We start from the raw sequence: 19,645 nt of genomic DNA on the forward strand, positions 1-19,645 counted from the left end.
AAAAATTGCATGCCATGCACTTTAAGGAGGCCTTCCTAATGAATGGCATGAAGAAACATAAAATGAACTATCTAATGAAGAGTGCCAAGGGTGTTTGGAGACATGTAGGTTAAAGATTCTAAGGTCAATTTTAGAAGAAAAAGGGATCAAGTGGAGGATGCCATGGAAAATCAAAATCATTAAGAAAAGCATGAATAAAATTTAGAGTTTGGAAGCATGGAAGATAAGGTTGAAGTATAAAAGCAACCAAAATTATTCAAGGAACCTTGATTACAGATCACAAATGAACTTACATTAGCACATCTCAAAGCATATGATCGTGTGAAATTGCCAAGATGAAGGTAGCTAGAAACAAGGGCAAAAGGATAGTTCATAAAGGTGGCAAAGTCATCATAGAGAAGTTAAGAAGGCCTAAGCATTAAGTTATTTTCAGATCATGACATATCTAGTAACATTTATAGCTTTGATAGTTGGTTTTCTTTTTATACTAATGGCACCTTCAATCGGGTTTCTTTTTGTGCCAACGACACTTTGAGTTGGATTTTAACTAAAACCTTGATTTTTGTCTCTTGGGTATGATACACCTTTGGGGCCTCTAAAAGGATTTTAATACAATTCTCTCTCTCTCTCTCTCTCTCTCTCTCTCTCTCTCTCTCTCTCTCTCTCTTGTTTTCACATTACTTATAACTTGATGTCGACAACATGTAGGCCTAACATGGCTTACCCTTGTCATGTTGATGTGGCATGTCATGTGCTTTTTGTCTTGTTTCCTCTCTAAAGTCATGCCTTGTTATCACATCATCATGTCAAGTCACATTCTAGAGATGAATTAATTGGCATGTCTATTTAAAGGCCAACACAATTAAGGTATACCATTTGATCATTAATCTAATGGTTTGCAAGGAAGGGGGTTTGGAGAGTTATTGAAAACACTATAAGAAGTCGTTAAGGAGAATCTTAAACTAATTAGTCAAGTCACCTAATCAACCTAAGTAAAGTCATATTGGAAATAGAAAAAAGGTTGCCACCATTTGGAAGGAGTAGATATCACAATAAGTGAATGACTAAGGTATGATGGATACCCAAGAGGTTAGCATGTGCACATGGACAATATAAAGACATCGACATTATTTGGCTTACCAATATAAGACAGAAGGACACCCAACCTAAGGTTGAGCAACCGTCCTTCAAGTGCTAAATATGCACACAACCATAGCAATAGTGACAATCAAAGCCACTAGGGACTTTTAAAAATGAGTGCTTGCATACAATTAAGTGAAATCCTTATCAAAATCATTAAGAATGAAATTGAAACAATAATTATATATTAATGCAAAAGTCCCACAACCAACCGTAGCCATGGAAGGAGTAAAGAGAAATGATGACCTTGAAAGGAGGTAAGAGAGTAGAAAAAGAAGTAGCCGCTTGTGAAACCAATGTAACTAGAGACCAATAGTTGCATCCACATTAGATGAACAAGAGACCAAGGCTTTAGCATTCAACGACTTTATTGATTCAAAACAAGTATAATTTAAGGCCCAACAACACTTAGGGAAAATAACATGTGTTTAAGGTATGCTTTTATAGACTTAACCCTCCTATTGATTTAAAGCTAGACTATGAAAAAGAAAATCAAGATTAAAAAAATGGACAAAGACTAAGTTAGGGGGAGTGGCTTTACACTATGCACACACTTAAAGGACTTAGATGATTTTCACAACATACTAGCAATAGCATACAAATTGAATGACATATTTGCATTGAATGAGGACCTACAACTAGAATGTAATAGGCTTATAACATGGGAAGAGCATGAATTCATAGACAAGAAACACCTCAACATAATGGATGAGTTCAAAAGAATGAGCTTTAGAACAACACACATAATGAAGCTACTCCCTACATGCAAAAAGAGCCTCCATTAAACAAAATTCAAACTAATAAGGTCTTCTTGAAGAAAATGATATGACATTAGAAAAACATTAGTCCTTGTGGGGGGGCACACCATGACCAATACATAATGGCATAAGGCTAAGAAAACCATAAAATAAGGCCACATGGATGTAGCCCCTACCGCAAGTCTATTGATAGAGCCAAGCTACACAACGAACAAATCCTTAATGGATTACTAAAATACTTGAGAGGGAAGCAATGGTGGGATGTGAGATAGAAACTATGGAGTAAAGGAGGGTTGAGAGAGAGACCATGAGAGAGTTATGTGGGTACCAAGTGAAATATACATTTGTTCTTTTTTATCTTCATGTATATATGACTATACAATGTGTACATATACAAGGGGTGTTCGCCCCTGTGGCTATAGGCCATTGGCCTTTACCCAAAAACCTCCCACTTAAAAGCCAATACATCTTTCTGGAAATATAAGAAGATAGTAAAGCTACTATCCAATGCCCATTAGCACTTTGCAGTGTGTAAAGTGCTTAGAAGGTAAACTCTTTGTGAGAAGATTTGCATAGTTATCATCCATATAGATCTTGACAAGCTCAATGCGCAAATCTAAACCAACTTCATCTCCTCTCTAGCAACCAAAGCAAGAACTATACGAAGGGTGGTCATCTTCACTATTTGGGAGACGATCTCATCAAATAATCCCCTTTTCTTACTTAAATACTTTGGCCAATAATTTTGCATTGCAATTAGGTAATACATTAGATGGAGATACCTTCAGGTTCTAGACCCACTTATACATGGAAATGCATGTTTTCCCTTTAGGCAAAGATTCTAACTCTCATGTCACATTCTTTACCAAAGAATCCATCTCCCACTATATAGCCCTCTTTTAATTATGACTATCATCCCTAGTCATGGCATTAATGTTTGCTTTCCAAAGAGACAATGCTCACAAAAGCTAAGATCAGAAAAATTTAAACAAGAAAGATAGTTCAAATGGCATAAATCTTTTATTACAATGACTAATATATAGCCCAAACAATGATGCCATAAAGAAATATATGGTTGTTCAATGACAAATACAACATGGAGTTTAACAATAAAAATATACAAATGATATAAAGTATTAGATTTTGGCCCTTTAGGCACAACAAGAGATCCCTTGCGAATTTTCCACACAAGACCAAAGATCACTCTATAACCACTGTTATCAAGCTGTCATATATTGATTAAAATTTTTGTCAAGTCTAGAACATGTCATACATTTTGCAAGACAAAAGAAGAACCATTGGCAATGACAAGTGTATATCCCCAACACTAACAATGCTACATGTATATCATCCTCTCTTTCTAGCATCATAGGTAGTAAACCACTTTCTATGTGGAGTGATATGAAATGATGCTCCAAAATCCAAAAGCTAATTTTGAGACATGCCATTATTTGTGCCAACCACGAATGCATCACCCAAAGAGGATACATACAAAGTATGACCATCATTACTACTGCATGCATTTATCTCTTCTTTGTCTTGTTTTTCTCTTCCTTTTTGCCATCATTGTCATTTGCCTTTTTGCTTGTTCTTCCACTTGTAATAGTCCTTTTTTATGTGTCCCTTATTGTTACAAAATAAGCATTTCACATCATTTTTCTTGCGTAACTTACTTCTTGACTTGCCTCTCTCATAAGAGTTTCCCCTAGCATTTGACCTTCCTCTCACCACAAGTGCATTAGAGCTCTGTGACCATGTATTGTTCATTCTATTTAGCACTTATAGGAACAATGTGGGTGCAGAGTTATTAATGGAAATCCTAAAAGTATTCCAACTCTGAGGCAAAGTGACTAACAAGAATATGGCCTTCACTGAATCATGAGAGAAAAATATTTTGAGATGTCACGGTTGAAAATAGTGTTGAAGTCATTGAGATGATTAGACATGAAAGCCCTCTCCTCCATGCGGAGATCAATTAGTTTTTTAAGTCAATAAACTTGCAAGGCCATACTTTCTTTTTCATATATGTCATAAATCCATACACCACATGCATTTGATGTGCCTTTCATATTAAAATACATGGACTTTGAGAGTGTCAACATAATAGCAAATCGCTCCTATAATCTACATCCATGCCCTTAGTCTTAAGGCTTAATTTCACTATGATTGACTAGCTTCACTTGCTTATTTTAGATCAGTACATTGTATATTTTCTCTTTTTCATATGATAAGTTTGTTCCATCAAGATTTTCAATATTGAATAATGGATTCTTTGAACTCAATGAAAAAGCTGTAACGACAAAAGTTTATTTGCACACAAAAAGTAACAAGATATATCCAAGTGCAATTTGAAAATAGACTAATGAACTATGAAGGAGAGTGCCCCACAAAGCCAAGGAACGGCTATCCGAATAACATAAAACTGCCAAGCTGATAGGAAGAAGTAAGAAGGTTGACAAGGTAATTGGAATGTAAAGATTGTTATGGTTTTAGAAGTCATTTTTGTTATGATAAGCAACCTCTTTATTTTCTTTCTTTCTTACTATTGCTCTTGCTCTTTTTATATATTTGTATGCCCTATTGAAAGAGGCTTCATGTGCCAATTGAATTGAAAAAAGAAAGAAAATTTTGAATGTAATTGAAATGCTCACTATAAGAATTAAGAAGTCTTTTTCATTGTGACAACCTTTTGCCTTCTTTCTTATTATCACTCTTTTACATTTAATGTATTTGTATGCTCTATTGGAAAAGTCTTGGCATGCCAATTGGATTGGAAAAAGTAAGGAATTTGTTAAGGTAACTAGAATACTAAAGTAATTTCCATTTGTCTTTTCACTTGCATTAATTTAAGGAGTCACTCATAACCTATTTTTTCAGTGTTGCAAGTCTTTTACTCTCCTTTGCTTTCAAGAAACATGGATCAAGCTCTAACGTAAAAGAAGAGTCATATTCAGATCAGTGTGAAATAAGAATATTTCACACAGACATGAGAGAATGATAAGGTTCTTTCTAATCAAGTTGAAGCTGAAGGATTAAGAGACAAAGACAAGAAGTACATTGAATTGTGGACAAAGACAAGAATATTTCACATGGATAGGAGAGAATGATAAGGTTCTTTCTAATTAGGTTGAAGCTGAAAGATTGAGAGACAAAGACAAGAAGTACATTGAATTGTGGATAAACGGAGACTTATATTCAATATATCCATTAACAGGTCAAATAACCAAATTTTGGACTCTTCATGACACAATTAGGTTTATTGGAGATAGAAAGGATGGCTTTTGGGGCATTATAATCATTTGCAGTCAACATGTAAGTGAGGTTTACAATTTGAGACAATTGCTTTATCACAACCATCCCTCTTGGGAAGAAAGTATGGACAAAAAGTGAATAGATTGCTTGAGACAAACACATAGTTAAAAGCAATGGAGGAGGAAATGGAGGAGCTCAAGGAGGAGAAGAAATTATAATCAAGTGGCTAAATTGAAGGCATTGGCAACTTTGGCTAGTTTTAGATTTACATAAAGGTATTCTAAAAGCATTGATAGTTAAGCACCAAAGGGATTGCTTCAAGCAAAGTATCAAAAAGAATATAACATGTATTGGCTTCAAGAATTTTCAGTTCATGAGGTGAATAGAATACCAAAACAAACATTATTAATTTGTTATAGGAAGTGCCTTCAATTTCCCTATGAAAAGATGTATGGAAGGAGCTAAACAAGGATTTTCAAAACATATTTGAACCACAAGAAGTTTGGAAAGCGTGTGACAATGCTTCAACAAATAGAAAAGGGTACATAGCAATTTATAAGGTGGTGGTGAATAACCGTCATCAACATTGGGGAAGTGTTCTAGCTTTTCCTAGACCATACATGCTTGCAAAAGAGAGGCAATGCAAAACCTAGCAATAAGAAAACTCCTAAGTGACTACAAATATATTAAATATTTAGTGCATTTCACAAAGGGAAAGAAAAAAGATGTGTTGGTTTCTCAATAACATGAATTAAACAATGTATGGGTCATCTAAAGAGTGTGCAAGTTGCAATGGTACATACTTAGAATATGAATCTAGAGAATGCAAAGGGAAAACTTGTATTTGTATTAAAATTGGACGAGGTACAAATACTTAAAACACTAAATCTAAAGAGTGTGCAAGTTGCAATGGTAGAAACTTATGATATGACTTTAGAGAATGCAAAGAGGAAACTAGAAGAGGCACAAATATTGAAACACCAAAAGATGGAATATATAAGTAATGTACTCATAACAAGGCTTTGTAACATGCAATGGATTTGTCATCACAGGGCAAGGTTAGAAGCATTCAATTCAAGAATGATCTAGGGTGGATAGGTGCAACTCAAGTACTGCGAGAGCCATGAGATCCTAAAATGGCTTTTCAATCACACATATATCCTAAATATTATAGAGTCACAAGACAAAGGAGAGCTACTTGAGGTAAAAGGCATTGGGTCATATGAAGTATATGGCATTTAAGCACTGACTTCAAAGGTCTAAAATGCATGTTTGGGATTTTTGGTGGAGTGATAATACAACATTCATGCTTGTATTATATGGATGGAATAACCTCCTTATCAACGTAAACTAATACTTGGAGAAAAGGTGAAAATGATTTATTTTGACTATTGAATATTTGAGGATTTATAGAAATGGCAAAGAAGAAACAAAATTAGGGCTCACATTTTCAGGATTTTCTTCTTTGCAATCCTTTCTCCTATCCACAAATTGATAAAACCTAGTTGAGCTTCCTCCATGGTGACATTTTTCACCTCTCTATCCACGTGTTTAATTCTAACTCACCTTTGAGTCTCCAAAAACTTCTCTAGAAGTTGGAATTGTCTCTAAGTGCTTAAGAGCCTTTTGTAGGCAAAATTTAAGAGCTCCATTCTTGTAACCAAATTTTGAGGTATTGGTATCTAGGATGTAGAATTACTAATTGGAATCATCAACAAGGTCTTGCTCATCCTCATAAGCCTCAGCAAGTACCCCAATATAGAATTATTCCCTAAACCATGTGAACTTTTAGATATCATTTAGCAACAAAAACTCATTCCCAAGTATGGGAATGGAGGGGAGATTGGCTAGAGTGAGGGATTCAATGGACATTGATATGTCTTTCTGCTTCTCTTCACAAGATTGCACACTTTCAAATTAATTATATCAAGCTCATTTGACATTTTCTCCTCCTGCTCAATAGGCAGGATCTTCTCCATATCCATGCTAGCTTCCTCAATATCTATGTTTCTCTTGCATGAGGAGGCAGTCTCCTGAAGCCTTGTTGGGTGAGAAAGCTCTTTCTAATAAGCCAAGAAGCTCAAGAAACTAGAGTAGAATTCATAAATGTCACATCACTTCCTATGGTGTGGACGGTTCAATGTTTTCATGCAATTATCAAGAAGTTGTTGGAGCCTTCTTTTAACAATCCTCCTAGGATTGTACATCTTTGCCTGGTTTGGAAAGTGTATGAAGAACTTAGAATGTTCAACAATTTTTTTGACTTCGCAAGGTCTTTGAAGGTGTTGAACTCTCTTGGCACTATCAAAGCTTGAACTATGACCAACTTTGTGAAGGAAGGAGAATAGACTCTTTACAAGGCACTCATGTGCAATGACTTCCTCTCTAATACAAATATCAAGATATTTTAATCTTTCAGGACTATCTTTGGCTTCACACTCTCCTTTGATATAAAAAAGGGTTCTTCATAAAAAGTTGGTATCTCCTCTATAATGTATACATCTTTAGACTCTAGAACATCAAGACATATGGTCTTCTTTTCATTAGGCTCCATTGGCTTTGTAAGCAAAGTAACAAAAACAATACTTTTAAAAAATCTTATAGAAGAGCATGACAAACTAATTCAAACCCTACTGTGTGCATGGAGCCATTTCGACACTCTCAAAAGGGCTCATGTGCATCATGGTGTTTGGATTATGAATATGCAATTGTTGAAGACAAGACCAACATTCAAGCTTGATAGGCACGGGAGAATATTCATTTCCATTGGAAAAAATATCTATAAGAGAGCATTAAAAATTGACCTAGACCCTACAATGTGCAAGGAGCCATTTCAACACTCTCAAAATGGCTAAACACCATAGGGTCTAGGTTACCAAACAACTTAATCATGAAAGATAAGTGCAACATTCAAGCTCGGCAAATCTAACTATACTCAGACCTAAAAAAATGGTGTGAATGGAGCAAAAATAGTGGAATGGCAAGGGTGGAGTGACAAACACATAGTAGGCATCAAGCATAGAGTTCTCTCTCTCTCTCTCTCTCTCTCATTAGGGCCAAAAACGCTTCAAAAAATGCACTCTTGTTAATCACGGGATTAAGGAAAGGGCCAAAGAGAGTTCGCCACGTGTGCAAGAATATGGTATTCTTGCCTCCTCTTTTTTAGAGATAGTGGAGTCCATTTCGTGATTCTCTCTTCTTTTTAAGCCAAAACCCCTAAAATCTGACATGTTTTGGAGTCCCAAAGACGTTATTTACTTACAAATCTGACAAAATACGTGACAGAGATGTGATGAAATTAATAATGAGTTTTTTGAAAGTCGGGAGATCTTTCAATATTGTTTTTGGCACCCAATACATACTCATTTGTGTTCTTGGCGCTACTTTTTAGTTCATTCACCCCTCTTTGAGCTTCTTTCTCTGCGCTTTCATTCTTTTCATGGCTTCCTCCAGGCGCCCTTCTCGTTTAATACACTCTTGCACAGTCTATAGCCAGGGAGCAGATGGAAATTTTGAGCCCAAAACCTTTGCTGTAAACGATTGGGTTACCATGCTGCCATCTTGCAAGGGCTCTCATAAGGTGAAAATAAGAAAACGAGATGATATAAAACATCACTGGAAGGGGCATATCATTGCCTTCAAAATTATGCCCGAAGGCTGGTTTGTCAAGGTGCAACATGTTTACATGGCCAAGGATATGCACTTGCCTCCAAACGAACGTGTTCCCCAACAAACACATTGTAAGTTATTAGTTGAATAACGTATATAATTCTTTTCCATTTATGCAAGTTCTAACAAACGGTTCGTCATTGTAGATATCTTTCCGTCAACAAGTATTGAATGGCAACCTGTGGAAAGCCTAAGTGGGACTTTTCATGCCATTCATAAGGTATTGGCAGACATTATTTATGCCGATCAAACTATGTCTTTTTTTAGTGAATGCAAGGTTTTTATAAATTATGCACAGTATATGGTTCCCTCTAAAGCGGATAGGTATGGGAATATCGAAGATTTGCCATTGCCAAGTCTTTCATCTCTAAACTGGGAGATTCCTGACAAGGTAACGATGCAGAGTTTCAAATTCAAAATATCTCAGGACATTAAAAAGTCCATGATAGCTGGAAGGATCTCAAGAAGAATACGTTTATCATGGTTTGTACCCCTCCATATCTTCGTGGCTTGCTTCAAAACAGCAAATTTACAAAGAACGAAGGTATCCTGGCTAAGTAGAAACTTTTCGGAAGAGGATTTGGACAACACTATAGGGACGCTTTGGAAATCTAGAGAGTGCGACCATAAGGGTGATATCTTGAGGTGCAGTGCATGCCCTTAATCCTTGGCTTTGGCTTACAATATCCCTCGCCAAACTCTTGCTTTGGGCTTTGATTACAGGAGATACAAACTAAGATTGGGTATTTGGGTTCCCTTGGATTCCGATACAGATTGCACACCATATAAACTTGCGGTGCACGTTTTGCCGCATGAAGAAGTAAAGAAGGTGAATGTTACTTCCAATTGGAGCCTGAAAGATGTGAGGGATACCTTGGAATTGCTAGACAATACATCCCCTAGATATAAGTTCAAAGTGAATGGCGTAACAATTGGTAAAAGAGCCGAGTGCTCTTTCTCTTGTACGAGTTGTTTGTCTCCCACAATTGTGAGTTTTGAGCCTTGAGAATGAAAACTTTGCAGGAATTTATCTTAATAGACTGTCCTTAAGATATTTTTTAGTGGGAACTCATAAGCTATCATGAAGCAAGTTGCCTTTCGAATGTATATAAATAAAATGTACATTACATTCGATTTATAAGTGAAAAATTTCATTACACCATGAGGTACAAAAATTTCATATAAATGTACAAAGCCAAAATAATAAGGCTCGTGTATGCTTATGTTTGCTATTTTGATTCTTTATCGATTTCTTCAAAGATATTTTTTTTCATAGGGCCTTTCTTTGATTGTTGAAAGAATTTCACCTTTACAAGTAGTCTCTTTTCTTGGGGCTTAAGAGGGGATTGATCAAATTTCAGAGGAGAAAGCATTGGCATTCCTTTTTTTTTTAGACTCTACAGCAGTGGTCCCATTGCCTTTGCCCTTGCCCTTGCCCTTACCATTGCCATTGTCCTTACCCTTTCCCTTGCCCTTTCCCTTGCTTGTGCCCTTGGCCATTGAAGTTTTGGGAGGAAGAGGGGAGTCAGGATCATATGGTGTGATTGCCTTGTCCAGAATAAGCTCAATGCATCTCTCCCTTATCCACCAAACATATGAATCAGGATAGTCTCTACACTGTAAGAATAAATGTTATAAGTTAGTGAAAAGAAATCATGATAAGGATTACACAAACATCAAATGAAATTAACTTACATTCACTCCTTCTATTTGTAACAACTTTGAATCCACTGTTCTGCAAATATTTGAGATAACTCTCCATCCACAAGAATGAGCATCGCTTTGCAATGGAACTTCTTGTAGAAGAAACGTATAAGGCCTTTGAGGATCAGCAAGATCCTCATATGTAGTATCCAAAAATGTAGAAACAAGTCTACCACCACTGCAAAAGGAAGCTTTGTAAGTTCAAAATATTTTTTGTAAATAAAATCAAAGTAAGTAATTTTCTTTCAACATACATTCGTGCTTGACCATGAACACCGCTGAGAGAGTTCATAAAGATAATTTCTCTTGTAAGACAATTAATGTAGATGAGACTCCAATGCCCTCTGCAAATTCATAATAGAGGTGAGTAGAAGGGTGAAAGCAAATGAATATAAATTTTCCTCTACAGAAAAAGAAAAATACCTTTCTACATAAGGGAAAAAGATGTGGTAATTTGTCACACTATCGAAGCTACGAAAAAATGGTGAAATATTAGAACCAGATTTTGCAAATAGTTCCATAGAGAGAAGTGGATCAACAATATATATGGTTCTACGGATATCGAGAGTGAGAGAGGAGACCAATGCCCTGCAGTCAATAGCAAAAGCTATTCAATACAAATTACATCCAAAATATACTTGAACCTATAAGACTTTACTTACGCAAAAAAGAAGAAGAAAAAAGCCTTACCTTATGCAACAAAAAACAACGGAGTCAGATAGTTGGACATCCCTTTTTTCCAACATGGGCTTGTCCTCGAGAGATATACTAAGATATTCCTCCTCAGGTTCCGCAGAAACATTCACAAGTATTTGCCCATACACTTTGCCCATCCTCTCGCTGTTGATGGGAGCAAGTGATGCAGCTTTCCTCTTGTAAACTTCGTCTTCAGTTTCCAACACCTCCTGATTTTTTTCACTCAAGAAAGACTCCTGCTGGGTGGCACCCCTTGTAGAGTAAAGGTGAGTTACATCCTCAACCTTAAGCTTTTTCCCTTTCCTGGACAATTTCGGGGGAATGTTAAGGATTTCAAGGGCTTTTTGATCATTGGAAGGCAAGGGCCTCAGCACTTTATCGAACCTATACCTGATTCTGCTGCTGATGATGCTGAAATCCTTATTCATAAGGGTGATTCTATGAGCATGGGTGGCAGAAATGCAATCATCGTTCATGAAATCAATAACAAAATTCTCTGCGGCCTCTTGCAGGGCAAGAATGGCTGAGAGTTGCCACTTCTTATTTAGACCAGAGACAGTTGCCACTTGAGACAATCTATCAGAGATCTCTTTAACGACTCTTATAAAAGCAGCCTTTGGAATGACATGATGTATAGCTCTCTGGGCTTTCCTGATCTCACTGAAACATCTCTGCATATAGAAGAACCGGGACTTCCTCTTTCTCTTTTGTGGCTTGGGAGGTTCAGTGGCTTCAGTAGATGTAGGCTCAGGTGCAATTGTAGGGGATGAATCTTTCACAGGGCAAGTCTCACCCTTTGCTTCCTCAACTTCAGGAGAAGAAACATTCACTGCACTGAAATTCTTTAACTCCATGGAAGATGTTAGGCCAACACCTGGTGTAGGGGGGATTTCTGTGGTAAAATGCTCTAGGGTCTGTGATGGCCCAGTTTCAGCAAAATTTGAAGAGGGCTCCTCCTCAGATTCATCAAATTGTAACTTTCTTCTACCCCCACTGTCCTTCCTATCCAGATAGACTCTTCTTGCAGTTTGCTTTGTCCTTGCCATCCAGAGAAGCAAATACAAGAACCAGAAGGACAACACAACTGAAATAGCAAAAATCTGTAAACGCAACAGGCCTTATACGGCGTGAGAAGGGATGAAAAGAGAAATGTTGATATGGCGCCATATGAACAATACGAACAGTATGGAAGCGCGCCCTCGCTCCGTATTGGAGATTACAAGAGGAGAAATGCCGAAATGGCGCAATAGGAGGAATGCGAAGACAATGGAACCACGCCCTCGCTCCGTATTGGAGACGACAATGCCGATATGGTGCAATATGGAGAAAACGAAGACTACGTAAAGAAGCCCTCGCTCCGTATTGGAAATGACACAAGGCCGATATGACGCGAGGGGGAGGTTACGAAAGCCTCGGATGAACATCCTCGCTCCGTATCGGCACACCTTGTTTTGACCAGCGAAGCAAAGGACTCAGCAAAAAGACCACCGATACAACGCGAGAGATTAGAAACACAGAAGACGCAAGATTAGAAACACAGATCCAAGTCTTACGTGTATACTTTACATGATTGACGTAGGAAAAATAACCCCTTATATACCCACGTCAATCATGATACGTGTCAGACACGTGTCTGACGCTAATTGTGCCACGTGTCTGCGCATATCGTGCATATGCTACGTGTGGACTAACGACCGGTCCACGTGTTTGCCACGTGTTGGCCAACGGCTATTGCCACGTGTCGAAGCCCAATGGATAGTGCCAGGTGGCATTATTCCGCGCCTACATAAGGGTGTGTCCCTAATCCGTCTGGCTTTTTTCAGTTTTTTGTGGACCTCTATCTCTTCTCCTAATACAGCGCGAGAGTGAGTGTATGTCTTGTGCGCTTTTGTCTGTTCGCGTCGTTTTGGGTGTTCTGCAGAGTCTTCGTTCAGCTTGCCTCCTAAGCTCATAGTGCCCAAGCTCGGGTGATCACTGATTCTAGCTCTCTGTTCTCCTTATGGTTGCGGCTCTTTCGTTAAGGTTCTTGCTGGAATCACCGATACGGCGCGAGGAGGCACATCCGTCTAAAGCATTTCGTTCTTATCACGCCGTATTGGCACAAGTTGGAAACATGTCTGAACCCATAGAATTCCTAGGCTCCAGGGTTTTTCCAGGAACTGGTAAAAGAACAAGGCTTTCAAAAGGCTCAAGGGCATCAACATGTGATGAGCCTGTGCATTCTGTTTCTTCTCCATGCTCTGCCACCAGTGTGAGAATGCCAAGTACATCTCCAGGGAAGCGAATGTTGGTAATGAGAGGTCAAGGAGTATCAGAGCTTATTGATATCACTCCATCAGAGAGGCTTCTTGATTTTATCCTTCAGAATGGAATGGATCTCTCATTCTATGGAGTTGTGAAGAATGTCTTTAATCCTGATTGGGACCTTGACAATGTTTTGAAATCTTGTAAAAAATATATTTTGGAGGACTTTTTGGAGTTTGAAAATCTTGTAGGTCCTTCTATTGAAGTTGGCACAATTGAATATGTCCATGTTCCCATTGGGTCAACAGGAAATGAAAAGTCAGTGTTTACTAAGAAGTGTGGTGCCCACTCTCTGGAGAGGTTTTATTCAAGAGACATATTGTGCTCCACTCATTCCAAAAATTGTAAGATGATGAGAAAATCTGCTGCTTTTATTGTTTTCACCCTTGTCAAATATCCTGTGAAAGCTGAGGAGCAACAGTTGGAAGGAGCAAAGTCTGCCAGCTTTTGCATGTTAGATGATCTAGCAGATGAAAAGGAAACAGAGGAGGTTGTAGATGCAGATTTTGAGGCTTCTATTGCTGAGAATTTGGATGTTGCTCACTTCAAAGCTGAGACTATCATTGTGGAGAGCCAAGGAGATACAAACCCTCCAACTGATGAGAGTTCTCACCATACTATTCCTTCTCTACCATCTATACCTTTCAAGGACAAGGAGTACATTTTACTGTCAAATATTCAAAAACTTTTTAATCTCAGGGAAGATTATTGTCTAGCAATTATTGCAGAGGCTTCTGATGCTGCAAATGGGATAATTGACACAGAGAATGAATCAAAGGAAGAGATACTCAAACTTGATAAAGAAACTCTAGACGATAAGTTTATTGATGCTGGTGAGGCCCTCTCTCTTTGTTTTGAAAAGGCCAAAGAAGTTGAGAAAGAGTTGAGTATTACTGATGAGAACTTTGATCGCATTCAAAGCGAACTTGGGATTTCCAATTTTGGAAGAGAGGAGTCTAAATATGTTAAAGAATTGATGAACACCAATGAGACATCATCATCAATAAATTTATGGAATCCAGTTAAATTGGAGTACGATGAAAATCAAGTGGTAAGATAATTTTGAATTTTCTTTTACACATTGGTAGGTTTACATTTCATACTCATTCAGTATGGGTTTTATTTGCAGTTGGAGATTGCTGATACAAATAACTTCTTGGGACATGGCAAAGGATCGAGAGCTGCTGGTAGTACATTCAAAGACATTGCACTCGGCCACTACTTGGCTAGGATTGACCCTGATTCCTTTTTAGTACTTCATAGTAGTTTCTCAGAGGATGCAGCATGGCCCATACTTTGTATGAAAGCTCTTACAAGGCTTCTAGGTTTCTCAGGATTACAATATAATGCCCACAAAGTAATGTTTTTGGAAAAGACTGCAGCAATTAGGATTTTTGGCTACGGTCCAGGTTACTCTACTTCTAGAGCAGGATACTTTTTGGCGTTCACATCCTATGCCTTGGCTGCAAACCGAACTGATGTAAAATCTATAGCTGGCTACAAGAGAAAAAAATTTCTACGTTATAGAGGAAAGATTCCTGAGGAGGAAGAGAATGTGAGAGTTTTGGAAAACTAGCTTTGTATATATTCTTTCTTATATATAAAAGTGTGATTGCTCATGTGTCATTGCCGTCTTTTATCTGCATTCTTTGAAGTTGTCGTCGAAAAAACCAATTGAATAGCTCCTCCAAAGAATTGCTTCTTGTAACTCCTCCCCCATGCCTTGTGCTTCGAAAATAACTTGTGCGTGCTTGATAGTGGGATTTTTCCATGCCTTGGTTACTATAAGTTGCTAAGGGGCCATGCTCCTCCACAAAGTAAGGTCCATGAATACGAAGAATATGCTGCAATACAAAGTAACACTAATTTTATACCAATTGAAAAGCCTATCAAAATAAGCCCATATTAAATAATTGTTACTTTACCAGATAAAAAGTGATATCTTTTTCTCCCCATGCCTCTTTTATCGCCTGAACAAGCTTTGTGATTGATCTTTTGAACTCTTTCGCATATGTATATGTTGTCTTATGTTGCCTGAGGAGTTTCAGAAAAACATCAAGGTGTATCCATACCTCCATTCTAAGAAACCCAAGCCTCGGCGTGCTTGCAACTTTTGTTGTGATCTCACATAGGTCTCTTCAACACTCCCAAGCCGCATTTACCTGCTTTCCTGAATGGTTTCCTAAGAATCGTCTAGCTTTTGAGCCTCCCATAGAGACATTGGCCAAGATATCTCTTATTTTTCCTGAAAGTATTGGATCCTTTCTCAAGTGAACTTGGCCCCCATGAAATCCCATTTTCGATAGTAATGCCTCGCATTTATCAATACACTCATCTGATAAAGATAATGGCTTAATGGAATATGCGTAGTCAAGATGCAACCTGAGAAGCTTATCGATTATTCTAATCTCTGCATGCAAAGTACAAATATGAACATTCTTAAGAGAGATGGAAAGAATGGGATCCCAGATGTCTTCTATGTTTTTAAATTTACTCAAATCTATAGAGTCTCTATTTGGGGCTCTTCTTACTGGTCGCAAACTACTCCAATCTTTGGATCCAATACTTTCCATGCAATAAATGCAAGGATATTTTGCATTTGCACCATTACATATTCCAAGCATACATTTGATGGTTTTCAAATCAGCACTCATATGCCATTCCACATTAAATTTACCAACCCCATCAACTACCAACATTTCGCCTTCACTTTGAGACTTAATGATATTTGGAATACCTGTATGGTTGAACAACCATTTCAACGTTTGATGATTTTCAATTGGTACCTGGGCTACACCAATCCACCAAATCTCCATCTCGGATTGGATCTTATGCAATGGAGCTTGGCCCTCACCATTGCTATGGTCCGACGCCATGTTCATGAGGCAAATGCTAATTCTTTCCATCTTCTGTACCTTTTGAATCTGTGCTTCATCCAACTTCAAGGCAAACTTTAGAACACCATAACTTTCTTCTACTGTGATTTTATACATGTGAACCATTGCAATTTGCACCTTTTTTAGATCAACCCATATATTGTTAAACGCATTGTAATAAAAAATTACCTATTTTTTTTTGTTTTTCATAGGACATAGACCTTTTGATGTGAATGTAATCTCCAAAAACATGTGGAATCTTGCGATTCATGGCAATTCTTGCAATCGAAACTGCAAGGGCTCGGGGCAATCCAAATATAGTTACCCTATTGCGTTTAAGATTTTTAAACCATAATCCAGAGATAGCACGATAACCTTTTCGACTTATACCCATAGTATCACATGTCTCTACGATTTCATTTGCTTTCACCGTGCCTTTTAAATCCTTCACTAACTCTTTGAGAGTTGGACCTCTCAAATCCGCATTTTCGGGTGACTTAAGAATCCTCAAAATATCTTTCTTATTCATGGTTTCCTTCAAAAGTTTGATTCTTTCCTCATTCTCTCGGATATTTATGCCTAATATGTTAGAGACATATTTATTTGTAAGATTTAGTCTCCTTTTCTTTGCTCTCTCACACAAGCTGGTTATATTTTTTAATGGTCTCTTCCTCTCTCTAAATCCTACTGGAGTTTCTCTCAAGCATGTTAGCTTATCCTGCAATGACTTGTTAAGATTTTTCAAAATATCAATCTGACTAGTCAACTCTAAAATATTTGTTTGTGTAGTTTCTAGTGTTTTTTTCATTTCGTGCATTTGAGCTATATACGTGTAAGACGCAGAGTATAACCTCATACAGTAGCCAAGCATTCCATTGTAACCTTCTCCAACATATCTTATATAGTCATGGACATTGAAAAAAGGAGGTGGTTTACCTATAGAAGGATCCCTGGGATAAATATTTCCATCCACCCACAAATCTATATGCTTCATTCCTTGTGTTCACAACCCGTTGGCTTCAATCTCATCTATCAATACTCGATGATGTATACTTCTCCAAGATGTGTAAATCGGATCTAGCTGAATAGATAGCTTGTATTTACGTGTGCTTGCGCCTGTGTTATTTGAAGTAGTATTGCTAGACATTCTAGCAAATGAACCGAGCAAGAATCTCACAGTGATAGAAAGCAAGTGCAACAAAGGAATGGTAAAAGAGAATAGTGTGTAGAAAGAAAACGCGGGAGCAAACAAATGCGAAGTTCGTACGAAAATCTCGAAAATACAAAATCTCTCGAGTTCCAAGACAAAAACGGCCGAAAAGGTGACCCCTGACCTAGATTAAAAGATGAGGGCAATTAATGGCCGACCTCTTCAATGAACCAAATATTCTCTCATTAATCACATCTGGACAACCAAATTTAGAGGTTTTATTCTTCCTAAACCTCAACTAATTAGCAACTTAATCACTTTCTTACAAGTGCCATTTTTGAAGCGTTTTTGGCCCTAATCTCTCTCTCTCTCTCTCTCTCTCTCTCTCTCTCTCTCTCTCTCTCTCTCTCTCTCTCTCTTAACAAGGTGCTAACCATTATAGGGAGAAAGCAAACAACAACAAGGATAACTGGGGCTCAAAATGATTAGTTGTGAACTTTAATTAGGATAATTGATTCTTAATATTTATTTTAAAGTATTTAACTTCACATTTATCCTTTATAGCATTAAATATTTCAAAATTTAGTCTCCACAAATGTGAGAGAGAGAGGGAGAGAGAGAGAGAGAACCATAGTAATCCCTAGGTGCACCATGGGTTTCTAACATCCCCCAACTTCAATGCCCCATACACATGTGCTTATGCATACACATGCACATAGACACATGTCCCTTAAACCTCTAAGTGCTTAGGCTCTATGTGATTGAAAGAGAGAATATAAGCATAGGAGAGAAGGTTCTACATGGGAAAGGAAGAAGCAAGGGGAGTGAAGTTGCATAACTTCTCTTCCTTAACAATGTTGCTTCATGGTAGCTTCATATGGTGTTGCCTTGAAGCAGCCTAGCATGTGAGTAATTGGTCATTGTATAGTGAAGGGAATAACATTAGTATTAGAGCATGTGGTGGTTGATCTATGCATGAACATCAATGAAGATCCATATATCCATCCACGGTCTTAGCATCATTCATTATAAATATCATCCTATTATCCTTGCAAGGGCTCTTCACATTACATCATAGATCGTGGCTCAACAAATCCCTCCCTTTTTCAAAATAGAGTGTGAATAAACCTTTCAAAAAGGGGTAAAGAATTCTCTTTTCCAAAAAAATTATAAGTATGAAGTGAAATGACTCTGTAGAGTGGTATTGAGAAGCAAAATGGTTTTTGGCCATATAGGGGAGAAGACTGAAATTGGACTACACTAGTATGTTCATGTTGATGTTGCCAGCACAAAACTACCTTCTTCAACCTTCGATCATTCCAAATGCCCTTGTTAATGGAAAACACCTATTCATTTCAACCAATTGATGTTTTTGTTGATCATGCACCATGCTAAGCTTTAAAAGCTTCGTTATATATCTTTAAAGCTTTTGCAAAATAAAATAAAATCTTGAGGCCTTTCATGTGCAAGACTACATCAAATCTTTTATAAGTATTCCTAAGCAACTCACCTTCAAAAAATACTTAGATGTCATCACAAAGAGAACAATGAACTTTTGATTTAAAAATCACAATAAATAATTAAAAATCCTAGGACCCTCAATTATAGATGAGGATAGCATGGAATCTCCACTTCCTAAGATATCTTATCGCTTCAATAAATAACAAAGCAATCTCCTTTAGCATGATTTTGTTGAACAAAGTGTTTCGGGAGCAAGAACATCAAAATCAAGCATTAAAACCTAAGGATGACTACATTGTTCACATCCTTTGAGGCATCTTTGATATTCAACAAACTAAGAAGGACCAAAAAGAAAAGTTGTAAGTTTCTTCAATTTTGATAGCAAAGGGCTATAAAATTTTATTGTCTTGGTTGAGGTAGTTTGATAATTATTTTGATGACACATCTTTTCTCGAAAAATATAAAATCAAGTGTCCCACCAATTATTTGATGGTTTAAGCTTTTCCTTAGTGGAATGTTCTTTGTCATAGCATTGATCATCCTACTACTTGGAATGCAAATTTTCAAAAACATCAAGAATCATTCTTTTCTAGTTAGTTTTACTTCATGCTAGCCATAATTAGGCAAAACTTTAA

Source organism: Lygodium microphyllum, chromosome 22 (genome assembly GCF_053477565.2).
Source record: "Lygodium microphyllum isolate KBCC chromosome 22, Lygodium_microphyllum_v1.1.10, whole genome shotgun sequence".
Taxonomy (NCBI): domain Eukaryota; kingdom Viridiplantae; phylum Streptophyta; class Polypodiopsida; order Schizaeales; family Lygodiaceae; genus Lygodium; species Lygodium microphyllum.